The sequence below is a fragment of the Dermacentor andersoni genome, chromosome 6 (assembly GCF_023375885.2).
Source record: "Dermacentor andersoni chromosome 6, qqDerAnde1_hic_scaffold, whole genome shotgun sequence".
NCBI classification, from domain to species: Eukaryota; Metazoa; Arthropoda; class Arachnida; order Ixodida; family Ixodidae; genus Dermacentor; species Dermacentor andersoni.
In genome coordinates, this window is record NC_092819.1 from 42771690 (window position 1) to 42792500 (window position 20811).

At 50.1% G+C, this 20811-nt stretch overlaps 2 long non-coding RNA genes across 2 annotated transcripts; both read right to left on the reverse strand.

Annotated features, from left to right (window-relative positions):
* Positions 1–851: 851 nt before the first annotated feature.
* On the reverse strand, positions 852–2867 carry LOC129382309 (uncharacterized). Its single transcript, XR_011895156.1, has 3 exons — positions 2589–2867; positions 2323–2507; positions 852–2245 (listed from the first exon to the last, which is right to left on the reverse strand). It is a non-coding gene; the product is annotated as an uncharacterized lncRNA (long non-coding RNA).
* A 1030-nt stretch (positions 2868–3897) lies between these two features.
* Positions 3898–13166, reverse strand: LOC140218963 (uncharacterized). The gene is made up of 2 exons (XR_011895157.1): positions 12083–13166; positions 3898–3982 (listed from the first exon to the last, which is right to left on the reverse strand). It is a non-coding gene; the product is annotated as an uncharacterized lncRNA (long non-coding RNA).
* Between the last annotated feature and the right edge of the window lie 7645 nt (positions 13167–20811).

Sequence of the window (20811 nt, forward strand, 5' to 3'; positions counted from 1 at the left end):
AATCTCTCCGATACTATTCCCTGCGTACTTGGAAGTATTCAAGCTATTAAATTGGGACGGCTTAGGAGTAAGGATCAACGGCGAATGTCTAAGCAATCTTCGGTTTGCAGATGACAGTGTCGTGTTCAACAACACTCGGGACGAGTTGCAACAAATAGTTGAGGACCTTAACAGAGAGAGTGGGGTTGAATATTACATTGCAGACGACAAAGATAATCAATTACCGGGCAAGGGAACAAGAGTTCAAGATCGCCAGTCAGCCTCTAGAGACTGCGGAGGAATAAGTCTACCTAGGTCGATTACTCACAGGAGACACTGATCATGAGAAGGAAATTTACAGAATGGAATTGGGTTGGCGTTCATACGGCAGACATAGATCATTACTGGAAGCTTACCGTTATCACGAAAAAGGAAGGTGTACAAGCAATGTACAATCAGTACAACCGGTGCTCACATATGGGGCACAAACTTCGAGACTGACAAAAAAAGCTCGAAAGCAAGTTAAGGACCACCACGTAAAGAGCGGTAGAACGATGGTAGGCGTAACGATAAGAGACAGGAAGAGAGCGGTGTGGATCACAGAGCAAACGGGCATAGCAGATATTTTAATTCACATTAACAGAAATAAATGGAGCTGGGCAGGTCAGGTAATGCGTAGGTTAGATAACCGGACCATTAGGGTTACAGAGTGGGTGCCAAGAGAAGGGTAACGCAGTCGAGGACGGGAAAAGGACAGGCGAGGTGAAGAAATTTAGAAATTCGTAGGCGCAAGTGGAATCCTGTTGGCACAGCACAGGGATAATGGGAGATCAGAAGGAGAGTTCGTCTCTGAAAGGAGGAGTTATCGACTCTGGAGCAAAGTCCAACATTTTAATTCAGTTCACATACAGCGGCGGTGAACGCCGAAGTGTTGACAATATGCGCTACAAGAAAAAAAAAATCAAGATGCTTACAACAGTACAATGTTCTCAGCAAATGGGAAAATAGGGCTATACAATATACAATCGCCATTTTATTAAGTTCCAGTGCACATCGCACAGCAAGAACATGTTATAGAAAAGTACAAGTGGCTGCAAGCACGTAAATTGGCCTAGGGCAGTGAGCACTGAAGGACACAAGGAACGGTGATGTAACTGTCTGTGCGGCGGTGGCATCTGATAAATGTGCAACCTTGCTGAAGGGAGGTTCACGATCTGCTTTACTTGACTGTAGGGGTACGCAGCTTTACCGCTAAAATGAATAATGATGGTACACAAGTTTTTTTAAAGAGAAGGTTGGTGCCATGACAGCTCTAGATTTCAAAGGATAAGCTGATCATCATGATCCTGACGAGCTAACATGTTTTATTGCCTTTAATTCACCTCATGCGCTTTTGCAATGGTACGCTGATGCTTCGTATTAGCCAGGATGGATGACTTGATAAACAAGGAAGATGCGGATAAGGTAAAGATACAAACAGACCATTGGATCAGAAAAGTTCACAAGGTGAGGGCCATAGATAAATACGAGTGGGCGCCCTTCTATGAAGGGGAACGCCCAAGGCCAAAATTCGAATGGTTTCCGAAAAAATCCGCGACCATCACTGCGGAACCATCAACGAGCCTTCTATAGGAATTCACCGATTAAGCGAGGCCAGCCAAGAAAAATGTGATCGAAGAAATGAGAACGCACCCAGCGAAAATGAGGCCAACGATATGAAGGGAGTGAAGTCGCACGCGGGCACAACAAATGGACATGCAGCAACATACAAGCAGGAACACACACACACGCATACGAACACATACGCGGGCGCAACTTCGCAATACGAACCAGCATCAGCGTACCATTACGAGAGCACAGAATGTGAATTGATGCGCACTAATCTCCAGAATGACTGAGCAGTGTACCACAGATGAGCCAGCATGTTAATTGGAGTTGTTTAGACCCGCTCGTCAAACAGTCAGGGACTCTCAATACGAGAGTATTTAAGGGCCATGATACAGCTACCGGGCGGAAAGGACTCGGGCAAGGATGTCTCATGGTCGGTGTTGGCCTCATGAATCCTCAGATGTGCAGCGTCGTCGAGGCAGCACGGAGCACGCAGAGATGGACTGTTCTTGCAGCTCAACGTCATCGGGCGCAGCATTGTGATGAACTGTCGCGAGAGCAGGGCTTGCCACACTACGGCGAGCACTAAATCTCATCGCCTACTACACAGGCGGGAGAGATCTTGACGGGCTGCCGATGTGAAGACAAGGGTTGCCTACTGAAACAAGAAAAAAATGCGTGTGAATGAGCTGTCAGCACACTGTCGCATTACAGGTAAGAAAGACATTTACTTACGCGCAGTCGACGTACTCCAGGGCGGGTCGGGCCGGTTTCTTCATTCGCCAGCAAACCAGTAGCTGTGAGGCCGGAGCACTAGTGTACAGACGGTCGGACGAGGTGCGCTGAACGTCATGCGGCAGGGACCTACGGCTGGGCCCAGGAAAATCGGCCGCACGTGACTGATGGCCAAGGCTGGGGAACTGAAACGACAAGGAGGAGCCGTGTTAAGCACTCGTCAGCACAATTCCACAGAAGGGCCAGACGAACTCCGATTGACTTACGCGAAGACTACGTGCTCGAGGGCGGGTCGGGCAGGTGTCTTCATTCGCCAGGAAGCCAGTAGCTGTGAGTCCGGAGCATTAGTGTTCAGACGGCCGGATGAGGTACGCTGAACGTCATGCGGCAGGGACACGGCAGGGCCATGGAAAATCCGCCGCACGTGACTGATGGCCAAGGCTGGGGAACTGAAACGACAAGGAGGAGCCGTGTTAAGCACTCGTCAGCACAATACCACAGAAGGGCCAGACGAACTCCGATTGACTTATGCGAAGACTACGTGCTCGAGGGCGGGGCGGGCAGGTGTCTTCATTCGCCAGGAAGCCAGTAGCTGTGAGTCCGGAGCATTAGTGTTCAGACGGCCGGACGAGGTACGCTGAACGTCATGCGGCAGGGACACGGCAGGGCCATGGGAAATCCGCCGCACGTGACTGATGGCCAAGGCTGGGGAACTGAAACGACAAGGAGGAGCCGTGTTAAGCACTCGTCAGCACAATTCCACAGAAGGGCCAGACGAACTCCGATTTACTTACGCGCAGTCGACGTATTCCACGGAGCGTCGTGCAGCACACTGTGTGGGGCACTTTAGGCGCAGAGATGTTGCTGGAGTGGGCCAGAAGGGGAAGTGTAGAATGCGTACTTGAAGCTAAAAAAAAAAAAAAAAAAAAAGGCCATGTTTTCAAATTACAAATATAACCAGAAAGTAGGTACTCACCATAAAAAGCGTCAGCGCACCAGCCGTGGTATAGATGAACTCGTCGAACATGGTCCGCGTGTCGAGCGACAAAAACAGCGTGACATGAAGAATGGGAAAGTGGCCACGTACTTTGGCCGCAACGCGCCGCGCTGCGGACCGAAGGCAACGTCCGTTCTTCAGCGTAGCTAGATGAACTGGAAGTAATACGCCACTGGTTAGCCTGAAGCTAATTCCGCATGCCACCGACTTCCGCGGTTCCACATTTCGCGCCCTTTCGCGCGCGTGGACGCGAAACTGCGGCCGGGAAGCGATAGCACTCGGAAAGGGCCGATGGCCGTGTCGCAAACGAGGTAGAGGACTCCTGCCAGCTGTGGCCTACGCGCAACGCCAGCTACCTTCCTAGTGTTAGCTAAGCCTGAAGCTTGAATCGCCCCACCCCGTCCTCTCCGTTTCCGTCACGGCGACGACCCGATGTGGCTGCGGCCGTTTATGGAAGCTCGTGCCTAATCGGGCACTACAGTTAACTACATATAATTTGCCAATGTTGTCAATCAGTTTTGATGAGGAAGTTAATGGCCGCGCCGCCCTCGCAAGCTAAACACTTCCCACCTCGTCGATTAGATGCCGAAGCGACGCTGCGGCGACAGATGCTCCGTCGTCCTCCAGGGTAGTGCCACGGTCATTTGGTTGCACAAGCATCGCCTACGGTTGTGAAAAAAAAAAAAGTCATGGTAAGCACAGGCTTTGTGCAACGTAGCGCAATGGCACACAAATAATGCGACCACGAATACAAAGGGCTGGTAAAGGACGTTAAGGAATACAAAGGGCAAAGAAAAGGACGTGTATATACATATAACCAGAACTCACTTTGAAAAAGAAAAACTCTTAAAAGCGCATGCATCGCAGGGCTTTAATCATTACTGTTGTTGTAATCGTACCGCTGGCACGAGTTGTTGGGGTCTCGGTGCTGACGCCCGATATTGCCAATGGGTCGCAAGCCCCAAGGGTAGCGTTGGCCTGGCGGCCTGGGGCACTGGAAGCATCCGAAGGTCCCGGCAAAGCAAGAGAAGACTGGTAACAAAACAACTTGTTTATTCTAACATAGCAAAAGAGCGGCCGGTCAGGTCGACCGGAGTGGAGAGACGGGAGAGCACGTAACTCAATAGTACAAATCGGAGCCTCTCTCTTGGCGTCCGGGGGCAGCTGCTCTTATACCCTCGGCGTCGCGGTCCAAAAGGGAAGGAGGGAAGGTCACGGGATGAAGGTCACGGGACGGCGCAGCAGGGGCCCACGACGGCGCGAGCGGTTGAGCCGAGAGACCTCCAGGCCCCTCATTCGGGGAACTCCGCTCCCCGGCTGCCGCGCTTTGACAAGCGAGGGCACACACACACACACACGCACACACGAAGACACGTGGCACTGAAACACGCCTGGACACGCTTGGCGGGTAGGCGTTGCGGCGGCGTCGAACAGGCCAAAATGTCCGCCGTTTTGAACAAAGCGCCGGCGTCCGTTGCATCCGCGCCGGCATTACCGCGCGTTGTAGGCGAAACGTAACAGACCGCCCCGCCGGGGGAAGGAGATCCCGATGGTCAGGGGACGGCATCCGCTGTCCGGAGGGATGTCGCTCGATGATGCTCATAACCGAAGTTGGGCGTCCTTGGCGTTTCTGGAGCGCAGCGCACAGAGAAGGCCTCGTTCTCACGTTCAGGTGCACACAGGACACTGCAAAGTGACTTCGGGAGAGTTGACATTTTTGTTCTCGTTTCCGGCAAGCGTTAGAACCACGCCTGAAAGTCAACCGCTCAGTCAGCAAGCACGGCACAACCCTCACTAAGCCCTGCCAGGCTCTTTCCCCTTTTATACTGCTGCCTAGTTCCTTACAGTAGTTTAGCAGCACTCAGAACGCGTCCATAAATCGAAAAATTGCACTAAAAAGCACATCATCACTTTGAAACACTACACAAAAGCAATAAGTTAAAAAAAAATCCTGCCTCAGGAAGAAAAACATCAGTAACAAGCAATTTTGAGGCTGATTCCCACGTTAGGGGCTTCGACTTAAGCCATCGGCGTTACCGTTGAGACTCCCCTTTTTGTAACGCACCTCAAAGGAATATTGTTGCAAAGCGAGGCTCCAGCGCAGGAGGCGGCCATTTTTGGGAGAGATGGTCTGCAGCCATTGGAGAGGGCAGTGATCCGTTTCAATGATAAACCTCGAGCCGGCTAGGTAACATGACAATTTCTGAACGGCCCACACGATACACGCACACTCTTTCTCGGTGGCGCTATACGCCTGCTCACGACTCGTCAGCTTACGACTAGCATACAGGACGGGGTGTTCTACTTCTCCATTTTCCCGTTGGCACAGTACAACGCCCATGCCTCGCTCACTAGCATCACACTGAACAACGAACCCTTTTGTGTAGTCGGGCGATCGTAGCACAGGCTGGCTTGTTAGGGCGCTCTTTAGGGCGCTAAAAGCTCTTTCCTTTGTCTCGTCCCAGACGACTGTTTGCGGCTCTGTCTTTCTTAGAGCATCCGTCAAGGGAGCCGCGATATCAGAGTACCTGGGGATGTACCTCTGATAGTAGCCGGCGACACCTAAGAACGACCGAATATCGGTCTTCGTGCGCGGTTGCGGGAAGTCTCGCACAGCGGCCACCTTTATTTCAGAGGGGCGGCGTCGACCCCGACCAATCACGTGTCCGAGGTAGACAACCTCGGCCTGTGCTAACTGGCACTTGGGAGCTTTGACTGTCAAGCCCGCATCGCGCAGGCGGGTTAGCACTGCCCGCAAGTGGGCCATATGCTCAGGCCAGGATGCGGAGAATATCGCTACGTCGTCTAGATACGGTAAAGCGAATTCTTGCTGTCCCCGCAACACTTTATCCATGAGGCTTGAAAAGCAGTATGGCGCGTTCTTCAAACCAAAACTCAAAACTTTAGGACGGAATGTCCCCATTGGTGAAATGAACGCCGCATACCTACTAGCCTCTTCTGTAAGTGGAACCTGCCAATAACCCCTGACAAGATCTAGGGTGGAAATAAACTGAGCGCTACTCGCTCTCTCAAGGCGCTCCTCGATGTTAGGGATCGGATAAATTTGATCCTTAGTGATGGAATTAAGCCTGCGGTAGTCGACGCAAGGACGAGGTTCCTTGCCCGGTACCTCAACTAAAATCAAAGGGGAGGTATAATCACTCTCACCCGCTTCAATAACACCGAGCTGTAGCATTTTCTTTACCTCAGCCTCCATAATATCGCTCTGGCGGGGTGACACCCGGTACGCCTTGGATCGTACTGGCTCTGGGGAGGTAAGTTCTATGTCATGAGTAAGGACAGAAGTCCTACCAGGCCTCTCAGAGAACAGACCTTGAAACTCTTGTAAGAGCTGGTGTAGTTCGGTTTTCTGCTCAGGCGACAGCGATGCTTTACTTATTAAGTCACTAATGACTTGATCGGTGTCTTTCCTGTTCGTCACTGAGCCTAGTCCCGGAAGCTCGACCGGAAGCTCTTCGGGCACGTTTACCATCATGCACACCACTGCTTCCCGTTGCTTATAGGGTTTGAGCAGATTACAGTGGTAAACTTGCTGTGCTTTCCGCTTTCCTGGCAGACTCACCACGTAGTTAACGTCCGACAGTTTTTGAACAATCCGTGCTGGGCCCTCCCACTGCACGTCGAGTTTGTTCTTTAGCGATGTGCGCAATATCATGACCTCATCGCCCACCTCAAAACGACGGGCCCTGGCTGTCCGATCATAATAAACCTTGGCCCTCTGCTGGGCCTCTGCCATTGCTTCACCTGACAACTCCTGTGCCCTTCTTAAGCGTTCGAGGAGCTTAAGCACGTACTCTACCACGACTGGGTCGTCGCCCCTGCCTTCCCATGATTCTCGAAGCATGCGAAGCGGAGATCGCAGCGAGCGACCGTACACCAGCTCAGCTGGCGAGAACCCCGTAGCCGCATGCGGCGCGGTTCTTAAAGCAAACATCACTCCAGGCAGACACAGCTCCCAGTCAGTTTGATGTTCAAAACACAATGCTCTCAACACGCGCTTCATGACGGAGTGGAGCTTCTCAACGGAATTCGACTGGGGGTGGTGCACTGAGCTGTGTAACAGCTTTACCCCGCACCTTTCGAGAAAGGCTGTCGTCAAAGCGCTAGTAAACACTGTACCCTGATCTGACTGGATTTCTGCAGGAAAACCAACTCGCGCAAATATGGACAGTAGTGCATTGACTATCTCAACTGAGCTGAGTTCTTTAAGCGGCACTGCTTCAGGGAACTTTGTCGCGGGGCAGATCACAGTCAAAATGTGTCGGTACCCCGTGGCTGTTACCGGCAGAGGTCCCACTGTATCAATAACGAGCCGTCTAAAAGGCTCCGTAATGATAGGCACCAACTTCAACGGCGCCCTCGATTTGTCCCCTGGCTTGCCCACCCGCTGACAGGTGTCGCATGTCTTCACAAAGTGGTCTGCGTCCCGAAAACACCCTGGCCAATAGTACTCTTGCAAGAGACGGTCCTTAGTTTTCTTAACTCCTAGGTGTCCGGACCACGAACCCCCATGCGACAAGCGCAACAGATCCTGACGATAGCATTGAGGCACGATCAGCTGATCGAACTCCACTCCCCTGCGGTCTAGATACTTCCGGTACAGGACCCCACCTCTTTCCACAAAGCGAGCATTTTTCTTGGCGATACCTTCCTTGATAATGCAGCGTATGTTTTCTAGGCTGCCATCCTTCCTTTGCTCGGCTATCAAAGCCGACCGGCTGACTTTTAGCAACCTGTTAAGTCCGTCTGACGTAGGCGCGATGAGCAAAGCTGGAGACAGCTCTTCTAACTTTCCCGTGTCGGGATTTTCCTCTCCAGTATCTGGTGCCTTTAACGCTACAGGCTCAATTTTATTCAGTTCGGGCGTGCTCTGAATACCAGCTTGCTGCGCCTCTGACCCTTTTTCATCGTTCAACAACGTCGGCCCCGCAACTACCGCCTTTGCAGCGAGCTCCCGAACCTTCGATCTGGTTAAGGCCTGAACGCTAGCCTCCCCAAACAAAAGCCCCTTCTCGCGCAGGAGGTGATCGGACCTGTTCGAAAATAGGTACGGGTACTGGGGGGGCAGCATAGATGACACTGCGGCCTCCGTCTCAAGTGCTCCGAAAGGTCCTTCAATAAGCACTTTTGCTACCGGCAGACACACGCTATGAGCTTCCACTGCTTGCTTGATCCATGCGCACTCGCCCGTGAACATATCGGGTTCTACGTAAGAGGGGTGAACTACATCCATCGTAGCTGCGGAATCGCGAAGCACTCGGCACTCTTTCCCGTTCACGAGGAGGTCTCGCATGTAAGGCTCGAGAAGCTTCATGTTCTCGTCAGTGCTGCATATAGACAAAAACACGACTTGTGTTTTTGTTTCTGGACACTGCGCCGAAAAGTGACCCGGCTTCTGGCACGTATAACAAACGCGCGCTTGCCTCGTCTCGAACCGCTTTCTGCGTTCGGCTTCGGTTGCCGCCGTTTCCTTACGTTCGGTCGGACTGCTTTCACTCGCATCCGCACTACGTGTATCCCCCTTTGCCCTCATGGTTGTGAACTTCGGCCTCTCAAACTTGGAGCCAAATTCACCCTTTTGACCGTCCTTAGCTCCGCGAGCCCGACGCGTCACAAACTCCTCGGCTAACTCAGCGGCTCTAGCCACCGTACTAACGTCTGGCCTATCCAAGACCCAGTACCGCACGTTCTCAGGTAACCGACTATAAAACTGTTCTAGCCCGAAACACTGCAGAACTTTCTCGTGGTCACCAAACGCTTTCTCTTCTTTGAGCCACTCCTGCATGTTTGACATAAGCCTGTAGGCAAACTCTGTATATGACTCACTTTTGCCTTTCTCATTTTCCCGAAACTTCCGACGGAACGCCTCCGCTGACAGCCGGTACTTTTTTAGCAGACTCGATTTCACTTTGTCGAAATCCTCTGCCTCCTCTCTCTCCAAGCGAGCGACTACGTCGGCCGCCTCGCCGGGTAGCAAAGTGAGCAAGCGCTGTGGCCACGTTTCCCGAGAGAACCCCTGCTTCTCGCACGTTCGCTCAAAGTTAACCAGGAACAAACCAATGTCCTCTCCAAGCTTAAACGGCCGCATCAGGTCAGTCATTTTGAACAATACTCGTTCTCCTGCACCGTGTGCCTGACTTCCATTACGAGCGCGTTCCATCTCTAACTCGAGACGCTTCATTTCCAACGCGTGTTGACGGTCGCGCTCTTCTTTTTCTTTCTCTTTTTGTTCTTTAAGTTCACGCTCATCGTTCTCTTTCTGTTCTTTACGTTCGCGCTCATCTTTCTCTTTCTGTTCTTTAAGTTCGCGCTCCTGTTTCTCTTTTTGTTCTTTACGTTCGCGCTCCTGTTTCTCTTTTTGCTCCTCCCTCTCCTCAATGGTCTCAAGGCATTCCGACAGCTCGTCATCCTCAGCTTCTAACTCAAGAATAGCCCTTAGCAGTTCTGGTTTTCTGAGTTTGTCTGAGACATCCAGACCCAACTCTCTCGCAAGCTCCAACAATTTCGGTTTGCGCAACGACTTCAAATCCATGGCTGCTCTGAATGCTGCTTTCTCTACTGCCTACTATTGTCTTGCCGCAAACTAACCCGGTAGCAACGACAACCACAATTACCAGCTCTGTTTCTAACACTAACAAAAGCCTGGCAAAACTCAGAAGAAGAAAGTCCCGCACTCACCAAACCTCGCAGCCAAGACTTCAGCGCAGTCGTTCCGCTGCAGGCAACCAGTCATCACACAGGGCTCGTTGCGCTGCTCCCGGATGGTCGTTGAGCTGCTCAGCATACAGTCAACCGCATCTCTTCGCTGCTGGCCTCCGTTGTCGCGATCCCACCGCTGGCAACCAGATGTTGTAATCGTACCGCTGGCACGAGTTGTTGGGGTCTCGGTGCTGACGCCCGATATTGCCAATGGGTCGCAAGCCCCAAGGGTAGCGTTGGCCTGGCGGCCTGGGGCACTGGAAGCATCCGAAGGTCCCGGCAAAGCAAGAGAAGACTGGTAACAAAACAACTTGTTTATTCTAACATAGCAAAAGAGCGGCCGGTCAGGTCGACCGGAGTGGAGAGACGGGAGAGCACGTAACTCAATAGTACAAATCGGAGCCTCTCTCTTGGCGTCCGGGGGCAGCTGCTCTTATACCCTCGGCGTCGCGGTCCAAAAGGGAAGGAGGGAAGGTCACGGGATGAAGGTCACGGGACGGCGCAGCAGGGGCCCACGACGGCGCGAGCGGTTGAGCCGAGAGACCTCCAGGCCCCTCATTCGGGGAACTCCGCTCCCCGGCTGCCGCGCTTTGACAAGCGAGGGCACACACACACACACGCACACACGAAGACACGTGGCACTGAAACACGCCTGGACACGCTTGGCGGGTAGGCGTTGCGGCGGCGTCGAACAGGCCAAAATGTCCGCCGTTTTGAACAAAGCGCCGGCGTCCGTTGCATCCGCGCCGGCATTACCGTGCGTTGTAGGCGAAACGTAACACTGTGAAACGCCGTCTCAAAACGAAGTGAACGGACGGGCTCGGACGCTTCACTCTCGGCGAGAGTGGAGACATTCGTTGTTCCGACTAAAGTTATTGGACAAACAACGCCTCAAATATTCCAGCGACACAATCGAACGCGACAAAGTCCTTCGCGACTTGCGCGGCGATTGACCGCGCGACTTCGAAGACCGCGTGAGGCGCCTGCACATCGGCGTCTGTTGCCTTGCGCAGAGCTGCTGTAGTTGCACCGTGAGCACATTCATGCGGCGCTAAAGGCGTTGTAAGTCAGAATACGGCGCAAAAAATACGCAGTGGGAGCGGGCACGGAGACGTGGAGTGCAGAGGTGAGCAGCCTTGTCCAGAGCGCGCCGCCCGCGGGTAATGCGGTGCAAGACAGCACTGTCGAACGTTATCCGCTGTGCTCGAGTAGTACTGCTCACGCGCGAAAAAAAAAAGAAAGAAAAAGAGAAAGCTACGAGCCGGAAGCCTCATCGCCTTACTGTCTAGATGCGATCTTGCGCGCTCGCTTCCCGCCGCCATAGCCGCGCTGCACGGCAATGTTCTAATACCAGGCGCAGTCACCCGCCATCACTCGCGCTTGCTTGCCTGGCCGCCATGGCAACGTCACGTTAAAGGGCACTGAACGGTCAAGGAAGCGACGAGTCCCGACTCTTTTCCGCGCGTACGCGGTGGACGCGCAACTCGAGCCCAGCGGTTAGCCATGGTTAGCGTTAAGACGAGCTGCTCCTCAGAGCCCTGGCGGTGTGCCCTAGACAAGGCGGCTCACCACTGTGTAACTGTATCGAAGACGATATATGTTTGCTACGAGTCCCAAGGCTTCGCCGAGGCGCGTTAAGCAGCCCGAAATATCTATCTAGGGGGCGGGGGAACTCGTTATATTTGGGGAACCACGCTAGTCACGCGTCAACGGTTAAACATAGGAAGAGGCCTTCGTGCAGGTATAAAAAAAAAAAAAAAAAAAGGAGCCGCGCCAACGAGAGATATATAGGACGCTCCAGCTACGTTAGCCAAGTTGGTAAAAAAAAAAAAAAAAAGCAAAGTGCAAGACAGTTTTAAGGCTACGGTGTTCCGTTGCCAGAAGTCTGACGATAGAAGACCACATATTTTACGACTATCTTGCACTGTGAATCCTTCACTTTCATTTATTAACTTAGATTATCTTAGCTGCGACGTACAGTCTGCACCCGCGCGCGCACACACACACGCACAAAAACAAAAACACGCACACACAATAACTCACCTCACAAGGTAGTTGAAGCACGTGGCGACGACAGTTGCTTCGTTGTCCCTCGGTTAGATGGCATGGTCAGTTCGTTGGCGGGAACACGCGCACAAAAGAAAAGACCATGGCAGGCGCGACTTGAGACCTTATCGGCAGGGCGTCGTCGGCGTCAGGCGTGACAGCTCGTGCTTAAGAACGAATGGAATGGAATACGCCGCGCCTCGCATACGTATTCTGGGCGCTCCAATGGGCCGTGCGAGAATTCCGGAGCAAAACAGAGTCCCGTAACCGCAGTTGCAGAAGTACTGGCCATAACTGGAGCAGCCGCGACAAAAAGCTTCGAAGCACACCACACAGCAGAAGGCTAGCGGCGGAACCCATGGCTGTTTCGGGGTCGGTGAAGTGGCAGACACCGCGCCCAGCGTCGAGAATCGCTGCCGGAGCATATACAATAAGTTGCAGAGGTTCGTCTGATACGGGCGGCTGCAGCGTGAAACGCAAAATGACGGGCGGCTCACTCGGCGGCCGCTTCTTGTAGCAAAAATTAAGCACGATTCTCAGCTGTCGGCGCATGCGCTGCTGTGCCCAGGCATATCTTTCCTTCGTGCGCCGTACGTCATCGCTTGTAGCCATATGACTGCAACAGCCGTTATCGCCGAGTTCCAACAACTCGGCGCAACCGCTGGCCTGCAAGAAAAAAGAAAAAAAAGAAACCGAGGAAACCGAAAGAAAATGATCGTTGCCATAATCTGGCCTTCCATAATCCGCCGGTTTCGGAATGTTCCAGTACAGCGTCCACTTTGTTCAACTGCGGCTGCGTGCCGCACCGAGGATTACGGTGCCGCCACAGAGAAAGGATTGTATATGCCGCCGGCATCGTCTATCGATGGGGCACACGAACGCAACCGCCGCTCCGCACACATCACGCCGCCGTCGTGCTTGCAATGCGCTGTCACAAACTGCGTAGACTTGCAATCCGCGGGCGCGTATTACGTAACGTGTCGGAACGCATTTCGAGTTTCATTATCGATTTCGTTTTCATTAGTGCCGTCTCGTTACGGACTGCTAGCGACAATGATTCGCTGTTCATTTGATGTGACTCCGCGTTCCAGTTGTTCCGATTGCATAATAAGAGTACTAGTGAAACATCGTCACTTGCACGCAGAGGTCATAAATATACAGAGGGTGTCCCAATTAAATATCATGCACCCATATTTAAAAAAAAAAGCGCAATTGTAGTTACTCGAAGAAAACCTATTGCATATGTGTATGGTACCGTGGAGTAGCTGCCAGTAATTTTTCCATTACTGAGATTTTATTGGGTAATTGTAATCATTAATCTAACTCAAGACGTCCCATCCTACTTATCAAATTGTCAATGAGACATTTATAGGAACAGCCAAGGTACACCTAACTGGGGTGTTTTCAGCCAAGTACTAATTGCGTACTAATTTTTCGACACCGCGAAATATGAAAAATACCACGTGACTGGCGTTCCCACCCACATCATAAAGCAGTGCCCTCGAACAAGCTCCCTGTGAGTTAGCCAGAACAAAATAAAGGAAATAAAGAAAACATCGTGATCGAGCTAATTCCTTATCTGCCGTGCCCCGGCTGAAGTAACACGTCGCGTTTGGTGTTGGTTCGAAACGAGCTGTGATAGCTGTTGTCTTAGCGTAGGTAAGGTGCACGGACGTTTTTTTTTCGTTTTTTATGCCACAAAGCCTATCGCCACAAAAGCGAATTGACAATGTCAGCGCAAAGGTTTAAAGGTTCGCTTTGTTTCATCTCAGTCGCCATGTCTTTATTGAGCAGATAGGAAACATAGTCCTTGCCTTGGGAACTGCAAATGCCAACAAGCGGAAGGCCGCAAATATATATCTGTCATGGAAGTGTATTTGATACCTGGGCGGGGCCACGTCCCTCACCCTAGTAGGAGGGTTTGAGTCAAATGGTAGAACATCCGTGCGTAGGCTAGGCCTAAAAGATGGAGTCCTCCGTCGCTGTTTTTGGAAGCTGCCGGTCTGTCTCAGGTTTTCATAATTTCTTAAGATAGTCGTTGCGTTTGGTATACCGCCATGGCGGTATACCAAACGCAACGACTATCATCAGAAATTATGCGAAGCGTACAGTGCGTACAGAAACGTACAGTGCATCAGAAACGTACAGTGCGAAGGACAAGCACTGCGAGAGACGACATACAGCGCTGTGTATGTCGTCCCTCGCACTCCTTGTCCTTCGCGCTGTACGTTATTTTTGATCCTGTAAATTCGCCGTCTAGGCCACCTGACCGGCCTCCACTCGATTTCTTTCTTTGAGGTGATGCGAAAGATCGTGTTTACATGATCGAGACGGACGTCAGATGTGTTCAAGGCTAGGACAACGGACGTATGACGCAGAATTCCAGCGTCGGTCATCAATAAAGCCACCGAAGATGAGATAAAGCGGACTCAGTAAGGCGTAGCTGCAGAAGGAGACCTATTCGAACACGTCCGCTAGGCAGCAGCTCGTGTTCAACGGCGCTTACGAATTCATAAATCATAAGGGCACACCGAAATCTGACGGTTTTGAATGCGCAAGCATTTCTATCCTTACGCAACGGGAAAACCGTCCCTCCGTCCGTCCCGTAAGACGATCGCTTTCAACATAGCGCCTGCAGCAGCGAGCGAATTCACCTGCGTGCTGCCTCTCTCTTCCACGACAACGAAGCAACGAGAACAGAGCGCTCACGAAGCTCTCAGCACATGCCGCACTCTGCTGCTTTCGCAGATCGTTTTCAAGATACCGGCCGCGCCAGACGTAGCCGCCGACGGAGCACGGTTGATCACGGTTTACAATGGTTCCGCTTACCTAATAAATGTTGCATATATTTCCTTCATTTGCAACATCTCCCCGCTCATTTCATCTCACGTCTACATCCGCTGCGGGCTATCTACAATACCAGTGAATATTGCTTCCAATCGCCTCTTCGACGTCGTCTCGTGCGGGTCTCGCTTAATAGTTCGGTGTTGCAACCGCGCTTCTCCGTTGCACGGTTCTTTAGTGGCCGTTCTCGCAATTATCCCAAACACGCCAGCACACTACCATATAGATACCATATCAGTACTACGAAATGCTTACGCGTCATTCAGATCAATCCCAGAAAAGATTCTGCATGGATTTTTTTTTTTTTTTCGTTCAGACGTCCCTATTGCCAATTCGGTTCATTTATAAGTGGAACATTCACTTTCTTGAACCCATCGGTTTTTACTTTTCTCTACACGTGTGTCGCTTCCCGGTCTGTTTATTCCGGCTTGATTTTTTTTTCTTTGCCACGAAGCTGTTCTTGCAGCGCGTATACACTCTTATGAAAAATAATACCGTCACTTTCATTTAGCTGTGGTCCGAAGCAAGTTTCTGGCGCGAAATATAGCTGCGCGCCCAGTCTTTCGATGCGGTGCGAGCGGATCTGGGATTTTGAAATAGTCTATGACTGTTCCATTGTCTTTCACGTTTCGTGCGTGGTCAGAGCGGCGCTTGGGCCGCGTTATCAAGGGGCTTTCTTTATCCGTGTGGCCATCACTTCAGTGAACAATTCGTTGAGGTCACACGAAGTTTCTGCAAGTGCAACTGTTATAAAACTGTTATATATATATATATAGTTCGGAAAGCTGGTATGCTGGCCAAATTCGAGGCTCTCTCTGTGCAAGGAACGAGAACAATGCAGGAATGCGATTGAATCGATTTTTTTTTCTCTTGGTCACAACCATGCGAAGAAACATGCAAGAAGCCACAGAAATTGCATGCGAAAGAAGCTGTGATACTTCATTGAAACGTAGTATTATGCTCGCTCAGTGAAAAAAGCGTCCCTGGCATGAGAGCTGTCTGATTGAGTTCCTTTTTTTTTTCCCTTGTAATGGTGGGGGGAAGGGGGTGAGTAAATAGAATCATGATATAGGGTCTTTGGTCGTCGAACTTTGCTCAGCGGTAGTATGTATATGCCTACTAGAGAGTGAATAAACAAAGAAGCCAAAACATGAATACCGAAACATGCATAGATACAGGTATAGGGCAAAGGAGAGTTGCGTCATCACGACCTAGATGGTGTTATCTAGAAGTAGGATATATGTGAGTCGAGGCTAAAGCAGTGGGCAAAGGTAGCAGGGTAGCTTTCCATATCGAGTGTTTTGTCTAACGCGTACTCGTGTTTATTCTCTGTTTCGTGGGCGCTGCAAGAGGGGAACACGACTTCCTGTTCGACCTGTCATGGTCGTTTCCGACGTGCATGGCACTTAAGTACCCTAGGTGTATAAGTAATTGTCGTGACTTTCACATTTCCGAACGATATTGTACCCCATGACAATAATGGCCAGTCGGTCTAAAGAAGGTTAATAAACGTCGAACCTAATTGTGAGAGATGAGAGGTGCAAAGAGCACGATTCAGGCCTTATTTGTAGCCTACCACATCGGTGCACCCAAGCTGCTGAAGCGTCACCACGCCTGTGTTCTCGTTGACTTACTAGTATACCGCGCGATGCCGCACAGTGCATATAACACGACGTTCTGGTTCATTATTTTTGCACTTCAACTAAACTTCAGCAACTCATCCCGCTACATAGACTCATTTACTGCAACAGCGTCAGACTCCCACTGCTAGACACCGCCATCCTCTCAGTAACAGTTTCTTTGCGATGAGCACAACGCCACCTTCGCTCGTTGCAGTATTGCACATGTTGTAGCCTCCGAGACATGCGCACAGACGCCACCATTCTCACGGTACGTTCGAACGGTCCCTTTCGAGCGCTCTCGAGAACACTCTCGCGGTGCTGTTTACACTCAGTGGGTTCGAACCCGAGCGCTCGGAACACGTTCGCCTGGTTGATTCGGAGCATCGTGCTTCAGTTCAGAGAGAGAGAGAGAGAGAGAAAGAGCAAATGAAAAATGAAAGGTAGGGAGGTTAACCAGGACTGAGCCCGGTTGGCTGCCCTACACTGGGGAAAGGAAAAAGGGGACGGAAAGATTAAAAGGAGAAGAGAAAGTCCACTGTGGATATCGTTCGGTCACTCAGTCCGGATCACATACGCTGACTCAGTGCTCCAGTTCAGAGCGCCGCTCTCACCTTCGAGCTGGGAGCGCAACAGAGATCCGACAGAATCTCGATCACGTAGCTATTCCAATTGCTACGGCAGGAGCTCAACGTTCGGCTGCGGAGGATTTTCTCAGGCTCCAATTTCGAGAGGGCTCCGCATCGTTGCAAACCGAGCTGGAGCGCAGTAGAAACCAGTCGAATGCACACAATCAGTTTTCGAGCAATGTTACCTATGGGGCTGTACTCCTACTCATATCATATTCGGGTATCAAAGATACTTCAGTATTTCCGGCCTCAGTATATGACAGGCCAAGTATATATATATATATATGCGTTTAACGTATTTCTTGTCAAAATCTTTGAACTATACGTTACTCCATCGCTGGTGCGCAATAACATCAGCGAGAGTTCACAATATTTTCTTTTTTTGGCTTCAACTGCTAGAAGAAAAAAAAAAACTTAGAAAGCTTCTTTTCTTCTTTTTTGCGTATTCTTTGCTTGACATCAATTATGCGCCTCATGTATCCTCTGTTCCTACCATTCAGCAATTATCGGCAACCGTTATAGGCTGCCGATAAAGAAACAGCCCTGACTTTTTTTTTCCTTATTTTATAGCACTGTTTCCGAAGATAATATATCGCTGAACGCTGCAGGGCCGCGATTATGTAAGGATCATATTCCCATTCTTTCCATTTTCGCTCTTCATTGGTGGTCCAAGCTGCGTCCTGCCTATGTTATCAGCATGCAGAGTCGCCAGGCATAGTGATAAACGGTGAATGATAAGACAGGAATAGAATCGAGCAAACATAATTGCTGCATTACACAGGCCCAGTGCTGTTATAAACAAAACTTGTTGAAAATGAAGCAGCTCACTGACCATGGTCAAAATACATATAAAATGACGTTTCAGGGTCCGTACAAAATAAAACTACAATCACGTTTTGCGATTCGTAAGGATCCCGAAACGTCATTTTATTTTTACTTTGACCGCGGTCAGTAACCTGCTTAACTTTATAGAATGCGTTTACCTGATCGAACAGTATTCCGCCGAACTCTTTACTATTAATAAAACTTATATTACATCCTCGTTGGCCGACTGTTTTCCTAATTTCCAAGTTTTTCTAAGCTAATCTTGCAGACATCATTTCGCAAAGTAGCGGTATGTTCAGGAACGGTGAAACATTTAGCACTTTTGTCTGCTTCATAGTGCTTTAATGGTGCATTTCGAAGTACTGTGATATTACTTTTCATTGCTGAGTAACTGTGTTTACGCTGTTTGATGTAATCGAAAAACAGAACCGCGTATCATCAACATCGGAATCTGACCTGTACGAAAACGCCAGACGCGCTGTGGCTGGTTCCGACCTCAATCGACAGATGGCACGACATGCTTGTATATTCCCGCGCGACCGTCACGCCGAAAGGACCGTTCGCTTACACATCAAACGCGTTGTACATTGTGTTCGGAACGTGTATTTACCACTTCACTACGCAACCCAGCTATAACCCTATATTTCAAAACATAACCCGACATTTTCTTTTTTCTTATTCTTCTTCTGCTTCTTCTTTTTTGAACGATGTACTTGGCCGAGTAATCCGCGAAAAACAAGAAGTTAGATTCATGAAAGTGAGGACTTCCACTACGCATTTTGCAACCAATCGTTTCATTTTCCTTTAACCATCGAAGAAGTAAGAGAGAGCGTCACGCAAGCCAGCCTTCACTATCCGCTTCACATTGTCTCCCTAAAAAAGTCGACCTCACACGTGGCCAGGCCTGCAAGTGACCTCACACCTGACCACACACACAGACACGCACGTGTCACATTTTATATTCACTGTGTCACGCGGCACATATATGTGCCATGTGACACAAGTGATATAGAGCCATATCATAAGCCAACAAAGACGCCTAATATAGGGGTGACACGTGATCGTGAGTGCGCGTGCGTGCGTGTTCGCGTGAGTGAGTGAGTGAGGGAATTAGTTAGTTAGTTAGTTAGTTAGTTAGTTAGTTAGTTAGTTAGTTAGTTAGTTAGTTAGTTAGTTAGTTAGTTAGTTAGTTAGTTACTGAGTGAGTGAGTGAGCGAGCGGGCGAGCGTGCGTGTGCGTGAATAAGGGTGCTGAGAAGTGAAGAATGCACTATAAGCATGGCCCCTGGAACCTTATTTGTCGTAATCGAACAGCGCTAGTGTCTGAAAGTGAACTCTTTCGTTGAAAAACTCACTTTCCCCACCCCAATGAAATGACCTTATTCAACAGCGCCAATCATAAACAGTTACTGGCACTTTCTTCCGAACTCGACGGGACGAGTCATTGTCCGAAGCTGGCACGGACTATATTGAAATGCAAACTGGCACAAAGTGCGCAACTATTCTTTGACTGAGTGCAAAGCATTCTGCCAACTTGTGCATACCCCAATTTAAACTAGCCTGCCACAAACAAGAACGTTATGTAAAAAAGCATGAACAAGGCAGAGAGGATCAATCCGATGAGTCAGCTTCCATGAGCAGAGTATGCATTATTATCTCGAAATCGCTTACAGTGCGCAACATTTATCATCAACCTGTCTCTCTGCTATCTATGCTGCCTTGAGTATAGATAGTCAGTGCTCCGAGCGTCACTTTGCCTACGTTATCACCGGGACCAGCTGGTCGTGAGCGGTGGACGGTAATAAAGCAATAGAATCGAGCGAACGGGAATCGCTACGTTATACCGGCTCTCGGGGCCGGATTCGGAAAACTTTTTGTTCGTAAGTGCTTTTTGTCAACATTTGCTCTTTGTTTTGTGTCAACATTTGGCGAATAAATATAGGTATATGCGGTGTTAGCCACGACAACACATTCTTTGAACCACCCAGCCACCTTAGCGCCAGCATTGGCCAACGGGATTAGACCATGCTTGTGGGTCCACGCTCAGTGATCCAGATAGCCGTGTGTGTCTTTCACAGTGCCCAATGGGTGTCTGGTACGAATGGGGACAATGGGATACAGGCGTCATATTCAACGTCACATTTTTTGTGTGGGTGTGTGAACAAACTAGTAGATTACTAGTAGTAGTAACTGCACCTAGTGTGACTAGTGGGAAAACGCTACAAAGCTGGCATTTGCATAGCCTGTTTCTGGGAGCTATCCAGCAGTATATTTGTGCCGTAATCGGCTAAGTCGAATGAATCGTAGCGACGATGGTTGTAGTACCATTAGACTGTGCGCCTCGCGACAGCTGATATCTCTCGATGGACTAGATGGATATCTGCAATATTGCGCGTAGTATTGACTTATTGCGCCCAGAGCACCTCATGCAAACGTCATCTGCGTACAAGAAGATGTGTATTGACGTATTGATGTAGCAGATGTTAAAGTGCGTCGGACCTGAAACACCGCCTTGCGGAACGCCACAATGCCAATCTGAATCCGTGCTTCCGTCGTGCGTCGACATGTAAACCGGGCGTGTGCGAATAGTACTTTTCTAGACCGAATCGAATGCCAACCAAATAGCGCCAGAAGCGAATCGAATATTTCTCGAAGAATGAACTACAGTTCTCCCCGTTATTATAAAACGACCTTCACCTACTACTGCATTCACAAACTTTCTGCAATTACATCGCACGTCATGAAGCGTTGCTTACAGAGAGATCAAATCGTCCATTAGGAGCAAATAATCACTTTATTCACATACTCAG